General features: G+C 42.4%; 4 pseudogenes; all 4 read left to right on the top strand.

The window, feature by feature from the left end:
• Positions 1-1,542: 1,542 nt before the first annotated feature.
• LOC147747005 (U7 small nuclear RNA) lies at positions 1,543-1,597 on the top strand (annotated as a pseudogene).
• A 2,997-nt stretch (positions 1,598-4,594) lies between these two features.
• On the top strand, positions 4,595-4,649 carry LOC147747004 (U7 small nuclear RNA; annotated as a pseudogene).
• Positions 4,650-7,645: 2,996 nt separating this feature from the next.
• Positions 7,646-7,700, top strand: LOC147747003 (U7 small nuclear RNA; annotated as a pseudogene).
• A 2,995-nt stretch (positions 7,701-10,695) lies between these two features.
• LOC147747002 (U7 small nuclear RNA) lies at positions 10,696-10,750 on the top strand (annotated as a pseudogene).
• Positions 10,751-11,253: the final 503 nt, after the last annotated feature.

Here is an 11,253-nt window from a genome sequence, read left to right as displayed (position 1 = left end):
TCGCCCAGTGGCCGAGTAAGATATCATCAAAGCACAACACGCCATAAACCATTCACTACATACAGACCATGTTTTCCATACACATTCACCTGCCCATGATTCTTGTTTATGACCAGTTTTCCGACGGGAGGGTGCCGGACCTTATTGGTGTTTCATCGATATCTGATGGGAATTCTGGGCCTGGCGGGATAATCCATCACGATCCGGACATCCAAAATATGTGCGGACCAGCATGACTTCGCTCTTTGTATTATTGTAGAAATATGTGTATAACCATATCATAAACTCAAGAATTCTTGCCAGCAGCTGTTATTTCTGTATATAAGGAGAAGGCTGGTTCTGTAAAAACGAACAGTCTCCTGAGAACTTACAGCCCGTGCTATTGTAATTCTAGGACACATGTTACTTGGTTGCAACCAATAAACCTCGATCTCTGACTTCAGCTAGAAGACTCTGTGTTTCTGTAGTCCAGAACAGGGAGAACCCAGAGGTCTTCGGGTGTGGTCCCCTGGAACCACCGGGTCTCTAAAAACCCGGCACCTCAACTAAAACATTAAGAGGTATATTTACATGGATAGAAATTGAGAGCGGCGTTAGAATTCTTGGTTTAATACCGCGCTCTGGCACTTTTGGAAACGCACGACCAAGGTATTTGCAACAATACTCTGCAGCCCTGTGTTTCCGCCTGCCCTGCCACAAATTACAGCTGCCTAGCCCCAACGCAGGCACCCTTGGACATAGTGCAAAGGTGACTGCTATGGGGGAATGATTGCTTATGTGCAGAAAGGGATACCTTTCTGCACCTAAACAATCATGCATGGCGTTTTGTTGTTTTTATATGTGCTGCATAAAACAGCACACATAGAAACATCAAAAACGAGGTGATATAAAGCATTTCTGCTTATTACTCCATGTAAAGACCAGGGGCCAGACTTACAAGAACTGGCGCATCTCTGTATATTAGCAGAGATGAGCCAGATACTTTGTGTGACAGAAAAACGAACCTTGCGCCACCACAGATGCGCCGCATTTACAATGTCGGAAAGGCAATGCATTGTTGGAGTCAAGTCGTAAGCACGACACAACTCCAGCAATGGTCAGGAATGCCTATTCCCATCATGCTGCGTCACTCCTTACACCTGCTTCAAGCAGGTGCAACGTTGTGACGCAGTGGCGTCATAAAAGTGACTCCGTGAAATTGTGTAGATTTTACAGTGTCACTTTTACGAGGCTTCCTTGCGACGGAACGCCCACCCGGCATACATTACACCTTGGTGCATGTACGCCAGAGTGGTGTTTGGTTTGTTGATGACAGATCTCAAGCAGGGCGTGGTCGTAGTACTTATTTTTGCATATTTTCTGTGCAATGCCATCAACTTTTTTTCTTTATTTTTCTGTGTTAAATTGTCAATTTTAACTTCTGTTAGTACTCTCAGATCTTTCACTCCTTCCCATTTTAATCAAAGTGAATATATAAATTATGACCATAATAAAAGTAGGTGTTACTTAGTCCTACGGCGTCAAATTACAACTTTACATGTTAAGAATTTAGCTCTTTACTATTTGTCTAGAAGGTTCCTCTTAAAGAGGAGCCACCTATTCATGGTTAATGAAAGATCTGGATAAAAACTTTTGTTCTTATCTAAACTGAAATGGATTGCTGAATAGTCATATTGCATTAATTAAATGTTATTATATTCTTTTCATTAAGAAGCGGGGTATACATTGAAATTTGTTTTGTAGATATTGCTAACTATGTTAATAAATGGGAGCTGTTGCCAGTTGATTTTGTAAACAACAACGAAAACAGCCAGTCTCGTCCTTGTTTGCCGAAATTGCACAATTTTACCTTATTTTGAAAGCCTGGATTTTTTTAGTCCATGTAACTTCCATTCTAGGTTTGTTGCTCAATAGAATGCTTTGTGAGAAGTTGTCTCTCCAGGCATCAATAAATGATTACAACAAGCTTAAAGTTAAACAAAACAGACTTGCAGAGTGTAAAGTAGTGGGCCACGGGCCCACTCGTTGAAGAAACAGTGACACTAGTGACATGAGTACTTACCTAACTGACCACAACTTAGAGCACCTGGTACTTTTTAGGTTCCACCTGCACAGCTGTGCTTGTGAAATCTATTGTTTATATTATAACCTTAAAAAGGGCCTTTCATCCGTAGCCTCTCTTTCCTGGCTTCTGTGCTTGCCACTTACTTTTCCTCCAATCTATTGGTTTTATCATGTTTCTTGCATTTACAAAGGCTTGTTTCTTGTCTGCTTCTCTTATCAGTTTCCGTGGCCAAAATACTTTTAACATCTGCTTTGGTGCCACTCTTTTTTCAGAAAGTCACCCTCATTTCTGCTTTTTCGGCTTGGAACATATATATAGCATCTGGAGAAAGTGATTTGCCCAGAATCATAGGATGTTGCGCTGCCGAGACGCAAACAGGGATCACCAGCTCTCGAGTCAGCAGCTCTGGCCACTGCACCACATCCTCTCCACTCCCGTGTTACTTGTCAGGGAGGTCCTTTCTTTGTCCCTAGCGATGAGTGAAGAAAACAGCATTAAATTCATCACACAGTCCAAACAGATGCATTACCAATGCTTGTATTGACAGGGTCACCTAACTAGTGATGCCTGTGTTGTATATGTGTGTGTTTGAAGACAATTCTGCTAGGGAGGGGCAAATAAATGACATGTCCAGCAGAACATCTGTCAGAAATTGGATTAATGGTGCATTCTACAACACTTGTTTCATTATATATTGAAATGTCTGTGTCTACTGAGGGTCAAGACACTCAGGGGCATATTTACAAGCTCCTGTTAGCTGCCTGAAATTCACTTTCGGTCACGGTCCGGCGGCTCACACTGCAGGGCCATATCTACAAGGTCATTTAAAGCCACCCTACGTGGATTTTATCATGGCCTTGTAGATATGGACTGAGGCAATGCAGCTAAAGTTGCTGTGTTGCTTCACCCTGCAATAAGGAGGCGTGCCATGGACATTATGGTGGGTGTTCCCACGTATCACCCATGGTATTGACTTACAAGAATTAATAAACCTGGGAATACGTCAAAAGGCTACACCTCCCAGGGGAGGTGTAAGTGAGACGCAAAGAGGAGAAATACCTTCATTTCTTCTCGCTTTTCCTTTTTCTATGTGTGCTGCATTCTGCAGCACACATAGAGGAAAAACGTCTCTCGTAATTATTTTTGTGCAGGAAGGTGTCTCTTCCTGCACAAAAACAGTCATCCCTGCAATGCAGGCTCCCTTGCACCTTGGTGCAAGGTGCTTGCGTTAGCACATGGCAGCCCATTGTGCGGCAGCACGGGGAAAAGGACAGGAATGCACTTATCTCATAGAAAACTGATTCTTCTGGTCCTTTTCTTTTGACTCAGGGCAGCGCATTAAGACTTTTTGCGGCGCTGCCCTAAGCGCCAAAACCTCATAAATGAGGCCAATAATTTGAAGACCTTGGCCACATTTTATAGCTCATTGTCTAAAGTTCCTCTCAAAATTCTCCTCTCCCCCTGCCTTGCGTCTCGCGCCTCCACTAAAACATTAAGCGGTATATTTACATGGAAAGAAATTGAGAGCGGCGTTAGCATTCTTCGTTTAATGCCACGCTCCGCCACTTTTGGAAATGCACGACCAAGGTATTTGCAACAATACTCTGCAGCCCTGTGTTTCCGCACACCCTGCCACAAATTACAGCTGCCTAGCCCCAATGCAGGCACCCTTGGACATAGTGCAAAGGTGACTGCTATGGGGGAATGATTGCTTATGTGTAGAAAGGGATACCTTTCTGCACATAAACAATCATGCATGGCGTTTTGTTGTTTTTATATGTGCTGCATAATTCAGCACACATAGAAGCATCATAAAACGAGGTGATGTAAAGCATTTCTGCTCATTACTCCATGTAAAGACCAGGGGCCAGACTTACAAGAACTGGCGCATCTCTGCGTATTAGCAGAGATGCAACAGCTACTTTGCGTGACAGAAAAACTAGCCTTGCGCCACCATGGATGCGCCGCATTTACCATGCGGTGCACCGTGGCGCAATGATAGACAGATGTGTGACACATCCTTTGTCGGAAAGGCAATGCATTGTTGGAGTAAAGTCGTAAGCACGACACAACTCCAGCAATGGTCAGGATTGACTATTCCCATCATGCTGCGTCACTCCTTACACCTGCTTCAAGCAGGCGCAATGTTGTGACGCAGTTGTGTCATAAAAGAGACTCAGTGAAATTTTGTAGATTTTACTGTGTCACTTTTACGAGGCTTCCTTACGACGGAACGCCCACCCGGCATACATTACACCTTGGAGCATGTACGCCAGAGTGGTGTTTGGTTTGTTGATGACAGATCTCAAGCAGGGCGTGGTCGTAGTTCTTATATTTGCATATTTTCTGTGCAATGCCATCAACTTCTTTTCTTTAGTTTTCTGAGGTAAATTGTCAATTTTAACTTCTGTTAGTACTCTCAAATCTTTCACTCCTTCCCATTTTAATCAAAGTGAATATATAAATTATGACCATAATAAAAGTAGGTGTTACTTAGTCCTACGGCGTCAAATTACAACTTTACATGTTAAGAATTTAGCTCTTTACTATTTGTCTAGAAGGTTCCTCTTAAAGAGGAGCCACCTATTCATGGTTAATGAAAGATCTGGATAAAAACTTTTGTTCTTATCTAAACTGAAATGGATTGCTGAATAGTCATATTGCATTAATTAAATGTTATTATATTCTTTCATTAAGAAGCGCGGTATACATTGAAATTTGTTTTGTAGATATTGCTAACTATGTTAATAAATGGGGGATGTTGCCAGTTGATTTTGTTTACACAAACGAAAACAGCCAGTCTTGTCCTTGTTTGCCGATCTTGCACAATTTTACCTTATTTTGAAAGCCTGGATTTTTTTAGTCCATGTAACTTCCATTCTAGATTTGCTGCTCAATAGAATGCTTTGTGAGAAAATGTCTCTCCAGGCATAAATAAATGATTACAACAAGCTTAAAGTTAAACAAAACAGACTTGTAGAGTGTAAAGTAGTGGGCCCTGGGCCACTCGTTGAAGAAACAGTGACACTAGTGACATGGGTACTTATCTAACTGACCACAAGATAGAGCACCTGGTACTTTTTAGGTTCCACCTGCACAGCTGTGCTTGTGAAATCTATTATTTATATTATAACCTTAAAAAGGGCCTTTCATCCCTAGCCTCTCTTTCCTGGCTACTGTGCTTGCCACTTACTTTTCCTCCAATCTATTGGTTTTATCATGTTTCCTGCATTTACAAAGGCTTGTTCCTTGTCTGCTTCTCTTATCAGTTTCCGTGGCCAAAATACTTTTAACATCTGCTTTGGTGCCACTCTTTTTTCAGAAAGTCACCTTCTTTTCTGCTTTTTCGTCTAAAAAAGTATATATATAGCATCTGGAGAAAGTGATTTGCCCAGAATCATAGGATGTTGCGCTGCCGAGACGCAAACAGGGATCACCAGCACTCGAGTCAGCAGCTGTGGACACTGCACCACATCCTCTTCACTCCTGTGTTACTTGTCAGGGAGGTCCTTTCTTTGTCCCTAGCGATGAGTGAAGAAAACAGCATTAAATTCATCACACAGTACAAACAGATGCATTACCAATGCTTGTATTGACAGGGTCACCTGACTGGTGACGCCTGTGTTGTATGTGTGTGTTTGAATACAATTCTGCTAGGGAGGGGCAGATAAATGACATGTCCAGCAGAACATCTGTCAGAAATTGGATTAATGGTGCATTCTACAACACTTGTTTCATTATATATTGAAATGTTTGTGTCTACTGAGGGTCAAGACACTCAGGGGCATATTTACAAGCTCCTGTTAGCTGCCGGAAATTCACTTTCGGTCACGGTCCGGCGGCTCACACTGCAGGGCTATATCTACAAGGTCATTTAAAGCCACCCTACGTGGATTTTATCATGGCCTAGTAGATATGGACTGGGGCAACGCAGCTAAAGTTGCTGTGTTGCTTCACCCTGCAATAAGGAGGCGTGCCATGGGCATTATGGTGGGTGTTCCCACGTATCACCCATGGTATTGACTTACAAGAATTAATAAACCTGGGAATACGTCAAAAGGCTACACCTCCTAGGGGAGGTGTAAGTGAGACACAAAGAGGAGAAATACCTTAATTTCTTCTCGCTTTTCCTTTTTCTATGTGTGCTGCATTCTTCAGCACACATAGAGGAAAAACGCCTCTCGTAATTGTTTTTGTGCAGGAAGGTGTCTCTTCCTGCACAAAAACAGTCATCCCTGCAATGCAGGCACCCTTGCACCATGGTGCAAGGGTGCTTGCGTTAGCACATGGCAGCCCATTGTGCGGCAGCGCAGGGAAAAGGACAGGAATGCATTTATCTCATAGATTACTGATTCTGCTGGTCCTTTTCTTTTGACTCAGGGCAGCGCATTAAGACTTTTTGCGGCGCTGCCCTAAGCGCCAAAACCTCATAAATGAGGCCGTTAATTTGAAGAGCTTGGCCACATTTTATAGCTCATTGTCTAAAGTTCCTCTCAAAATTCTCCTCTCCCCCTGCCTTGCGTCTCGCGCCTCCACTAAAACATTAAGCGGTATATTTACATGGAAAGAAATTGAGAGCGGCGTTAGCATTCTTCGTTTAATGCCACGCTCCGCCACTTTTGGAAATGCACGACCAAGGTATTTGCAACAATACTCTGCAGCCCTGTGTTTCCGCACACCCTGCCACAAATTACAGCTGCCTAGCCCCAATGCAGGCACCCTTGGACATAGTGCAAAGGTGACTGCTATGGGGGAATGATTGCTTATGTGTAGAAAGGGATACCTTTCTGCACATAAACAATCATGCATGGCGTTTTGTTGTTTTTATATGTGCTGCATAATTCAGCACACATAGAAGCATCATAAAACGAGGTGATGTAAAGCATTTCTGCTCATTACTCCATGTAAAGACCAGGGGCCAGACTTACAAGAACTGGCGCATCTCTGCGTATTAGCAGAGATGCAACAGCTACTTTGCGTGACAGAAAAACTAGCCTTGCGCCACCATGGATGCGCCGCATTTACCATGCGGTGCACCGTGGCGCAATGATAGACAGATGTGTGACACATCCTTTGTCGGAAAGGCAATGCATTGTTGGAGTATAGTCGTAAGCACGACACAACTCCAGCAATGGTCAGGATTGACTATTCCCATCATGCTGCGTCACTCCTTACACCTGCTTCAAGCAGGCGCAATGTTGTGACGCAGTTGTGTCATAAAAGAGACTCAGTGAAATTTTGTAGATTTTACTGTGTCACTTTTACGAGGCTTCCTTACGACGGAACGCCCACCCGGCATACATTACACCTTGGAGCATGTACGCCAGAGTGGTGTTTGGTTTGTTGATGACAGATCTCAAGCAGGGCGTGGTCGTAGTTCTTATATTTGCATATTTTCTGTGCAATGCCATCAACTTCTTTTCTTTAGTTTTCTGAGGTAAATTGTCAATTTTAACTTCTGTTAGTACTCTCAAATCTTTCACTCCTTCCCATTTTAATCAAAGTGAATATATAAATTATGACCATAATAAAAGTAGGTGTTACTTAGTCCTACGGCGTCAAATTACAACTTTACATGTTAAGAATTTAGCTCTTTACTATTTGTCTAGAAGGTTCCTCTTAAAGAGGAGCCACCTATTCATGGTTAATGAAAGATCTGGATAAAAACTTTTGTTCTTATCTAAACTGAAATGGATTGCTGAATAGTCATATTGCATTAATTAAATGTTATTATATTCTTTCATTAAGAAGCGCGGTATACATTGAAATTTGTTTTGTAGATATTGCTAACTATGTTAATAAATGGGAGATGTTGCCAGTTGATTTTGTAAACACAAACGAAAACAGCCAGTCTTGTCCTTGTTTGCCGATCTTGCACAATTTTACCTTATTTTGAAAGCCTGGATTTTTTTAGTCCATGTAACTTCCATTCTAGATTTGCTGCTCAATAGAATGCTTTGTGAGAAAATGTCTCTCCAGGCATAAATAAATGATTACAACAAGCTTAAAGTTAAACAAAACAGACTTGTAGAGTGTAAAGTAGTGGGCCCTGGGCCACTCGTTGAAGAAACAGTGACACTAGTGACATGGGTACTTATCTAACTGACCACAAGATAGAGCACCTGGTACTTTTTAGGTTCCACCTGCACAGCTGTGCTTGTGAAATCTATTGCTTATATTATAACCTTAAAAAGGGCCTTTCATCCCTAGCCTCTCTTTCCTGGCTACTGTGCTTGCCACTTACTTTTCCTCCAATCTATTGGTTTTATCATGTTTCCTGCATTTACAAAGGCTTGTTCCTTGTCTGCTTCTCTTATCAGTTTCCGTGGCCAAAATACTTTTAACATCTGCTTTGGTGCCACTCTTTTTTCAGAAAGTCACCTTCTTTTCTGCTTTTTCGTCTAAAAAAGTATATATATAGCATCTGGAGAAAGTGATTTGCCCAGAATCATAGGATGTTGCGCTGCCGAGACGCAAACAGGGATCACCAGTACTCGAGTCAGCAGCTGTGGACACTGCACCACATCCTCTTCACTCCTGTGTTACTTGTCAGGGAGGTCCTTTCTTTGTCCCTAGCGATGAGTGAAGAAAACAGCATTAAATTCATCACACAGTACAAACAGATGCATTACCAATGCTTGTATTGACAGGGTCACCTGACTGGTGACGCCTGTGTTGTATGTGTGTGTTTGAATACAATTCTGCTAGGGAGGGGCAGATAAATGACATGTCCAGCAGAACATCTGTCAGAAATTGGATTAATGGTGCATTCTACAACACTTGTTTCATTATATATTGAAATGTTTGTGTCTACTGAGGGTCAAGACACTCAGGGGCATATTTACAAGCTCCTGTTAGCTGCCGGAAATTCACTTTCGGTCACGGTCCGGCGGCTCACACTGCAGGGCTATATCTACAAGGTCATTTAAAGCCACCCTACGTGGATTTTATCATGGCCTAGTAGATATGGACTGGGGCAACGCAGCTAAAGTTGCTGTGTTGCTTCACCCTGCAATAAGGAGGCGTGCCATGGGCATTATGGTGGGTGTTCCCACGTATCACCCATGGTATTGACTTACAAGAATTAATAAACCTGGGAATACGTCAAAAGGCTACACCTCCTAGGGGAGGTGTAAGTGAGACACAAAGAGGAGAAATACCTTAATTTCTTCTCGCTTTTCCTTTTTCTATGTGTGCTGCATTCTTCAGCACACATAGAGGAAAAACGCCTCTCGTAATTGTTTTTGTGCAGGAAGGTATCTCTTCCTGCACAAAAACAGTCATCCCTGCAATGCAGGCACCCTTGCACCATGGTGCAAGGGTGCTTGCGTTAGCACATGGCAGCCCATTGTGCAGCAGCGCAGGGAAAAGGACAGGAATGCATTTATCTCATAGATTACTGATTCTGCTGGTCCTTTTCTTTTGACTCAGTGCAGCGCATTAAGATTTTTTGCGGCGCTGCCCTAAGCGCCAAAACCTCATAAATGAGGCCGTTAATTTGAAGAGCTTGGCCACATTTTATAGCTCATTGTCTAAAGTTCCTCTCAAAATTCTCCTCTCCCCCTGCCTTGCGTCTCACGCCTCGACTAAAACATTAAGCGGTATATTTACATGGAAAGAAATTGAGAGCGGCGTTAGCATTCTTGGTTTAATGCCACGCTCCGCCACTTTTGGAAACGCACGACCAAGGTATTCACAACAATAGTCTGCAGCCCTGTGTTTCTGCACACCCTGCCACAAATTACAGCTGCCTAGCCCCAATGCAGGCACCCTTGGACATAGTGCAAAGGTGACTGCTATGGGGGAATGATTGCTTATATGTAGAAAGGGATACCTTTCTGCACATAAACAATCATGCATGGCGTTTTGTTGTTTTTATGTGTGCTGCATAATTCAGCACACATAGAAACATCAAAAACGAGGTGATATAAAGCATTTCTGCTCATTACTCCATGTAAAGACCAGGGGCCAGACTTACAAGAACTGGCGCATCTCAGCGTATTAGCAGAGATGCGACAGTTACTTTGCGTGACAGAAAAACTAACCTTGCGCCACCATGGATGCGCCGCATTTACAATGCGATGCACCGTGGCGCAAGGATAGACAGATGTGTGACGCATCCTTTGTCGGAAAGGCAATGCATTGTTGAAGTCAAGTCGTAAGCACGACACAACTCCAACAATGGTCAGGAATGCCTATTTCCATCATGCTGAGTCACTTCTTACACCTGCTTCAAGCAGGCGCAACGTTGTGACGCAGTGGCGTCATAAAAGTGACTCCATGAAATTTTGTAGATTTTACTGTGTCACTTTTACGAGGCTTCCTTGTGACGGAACGCCCACCCGGCATACATTACACCTTGGAGCATGTACACCAGAGTGGTGTTTGGTTTGTTGATGACAGATCTCAAGCAGGGCGTGGTCGTGGTACTTATATTTGCATATTTTCTGTGCAATGCTATCAACTTCTTTTCTTTATTTTTCTGAGGTAAATTGTCAATTTTAACTTCTGTTAGTACTCTCAGATCTTTCACTCCTTCCCATTTTAATCAAAGTGAATATATAAATTATGACCATAATAAAAGTAGGTGTTACTTAGTCCTACGGCGTCAAATTACAACTTTACATGTTAAGAATTTAGCTCTTTACTATTTGTCTAGAAGGTTCCTCTTAAAGAGGAGCCACCTATTCATGGTTAATGAAAGATGTGGATAAAAACTTTTGTTCTTATCTAAACTGAAATGGATTGCTGAATAGTCATATTGCATTTATTAAATGTTAAAATATTATTTTCATTAAGAAGCGGGGTACACATTGAAATTTGTTTTGTAGATATTGCTAACTATGTTAATAAATGGGAGATGTTGCCAGTTGATTTTGTAAACACAAATGAAAACAGCCAGTCTTGTCCTTGTTTGCCGATCTTGCACAATTTTACCTTATTTTGAAAGCCTGGATTTTTTGTAGTCCATGTACCCTCCATTCTAGATTTGCTGCTCAATAGAATGCTTTGTGAGAAGTTGTCTCTCCAGGCATAAATAAATGATTACAACAAGCTTAAAGTTAAACAAAACAGACTTGCAGAGTGTAAAGTAGTGGGCCCTGGGCCCACTCGTTGAAGAAACAGTGACACTAGTGACATGGGTACTTACCTAACTGACCACAAGTTAGAGCACCTGGTACTTTTTA

The sequence above is a fragment of the Lissotriton vulgaris genome, chromosome 1_1 (genome assembly GCF_964263255.1).
Source record: "Lissotriton vulgaris chromosome 1_1, aLisVul1.2, whole genome shotgun sequence".
NCBI classification, from domain to species: domain Eukaryota; kingdom Metazoa; phylum Chordata; class Amphibia; order Caudata; family Salamandridae; genus Lissotriton; species Lissotriton vulgaris.
Note: the sequence above shows the minus strand (reverse complement) of the source record. Positions and strands in the feature narration are given on the sequence as shown.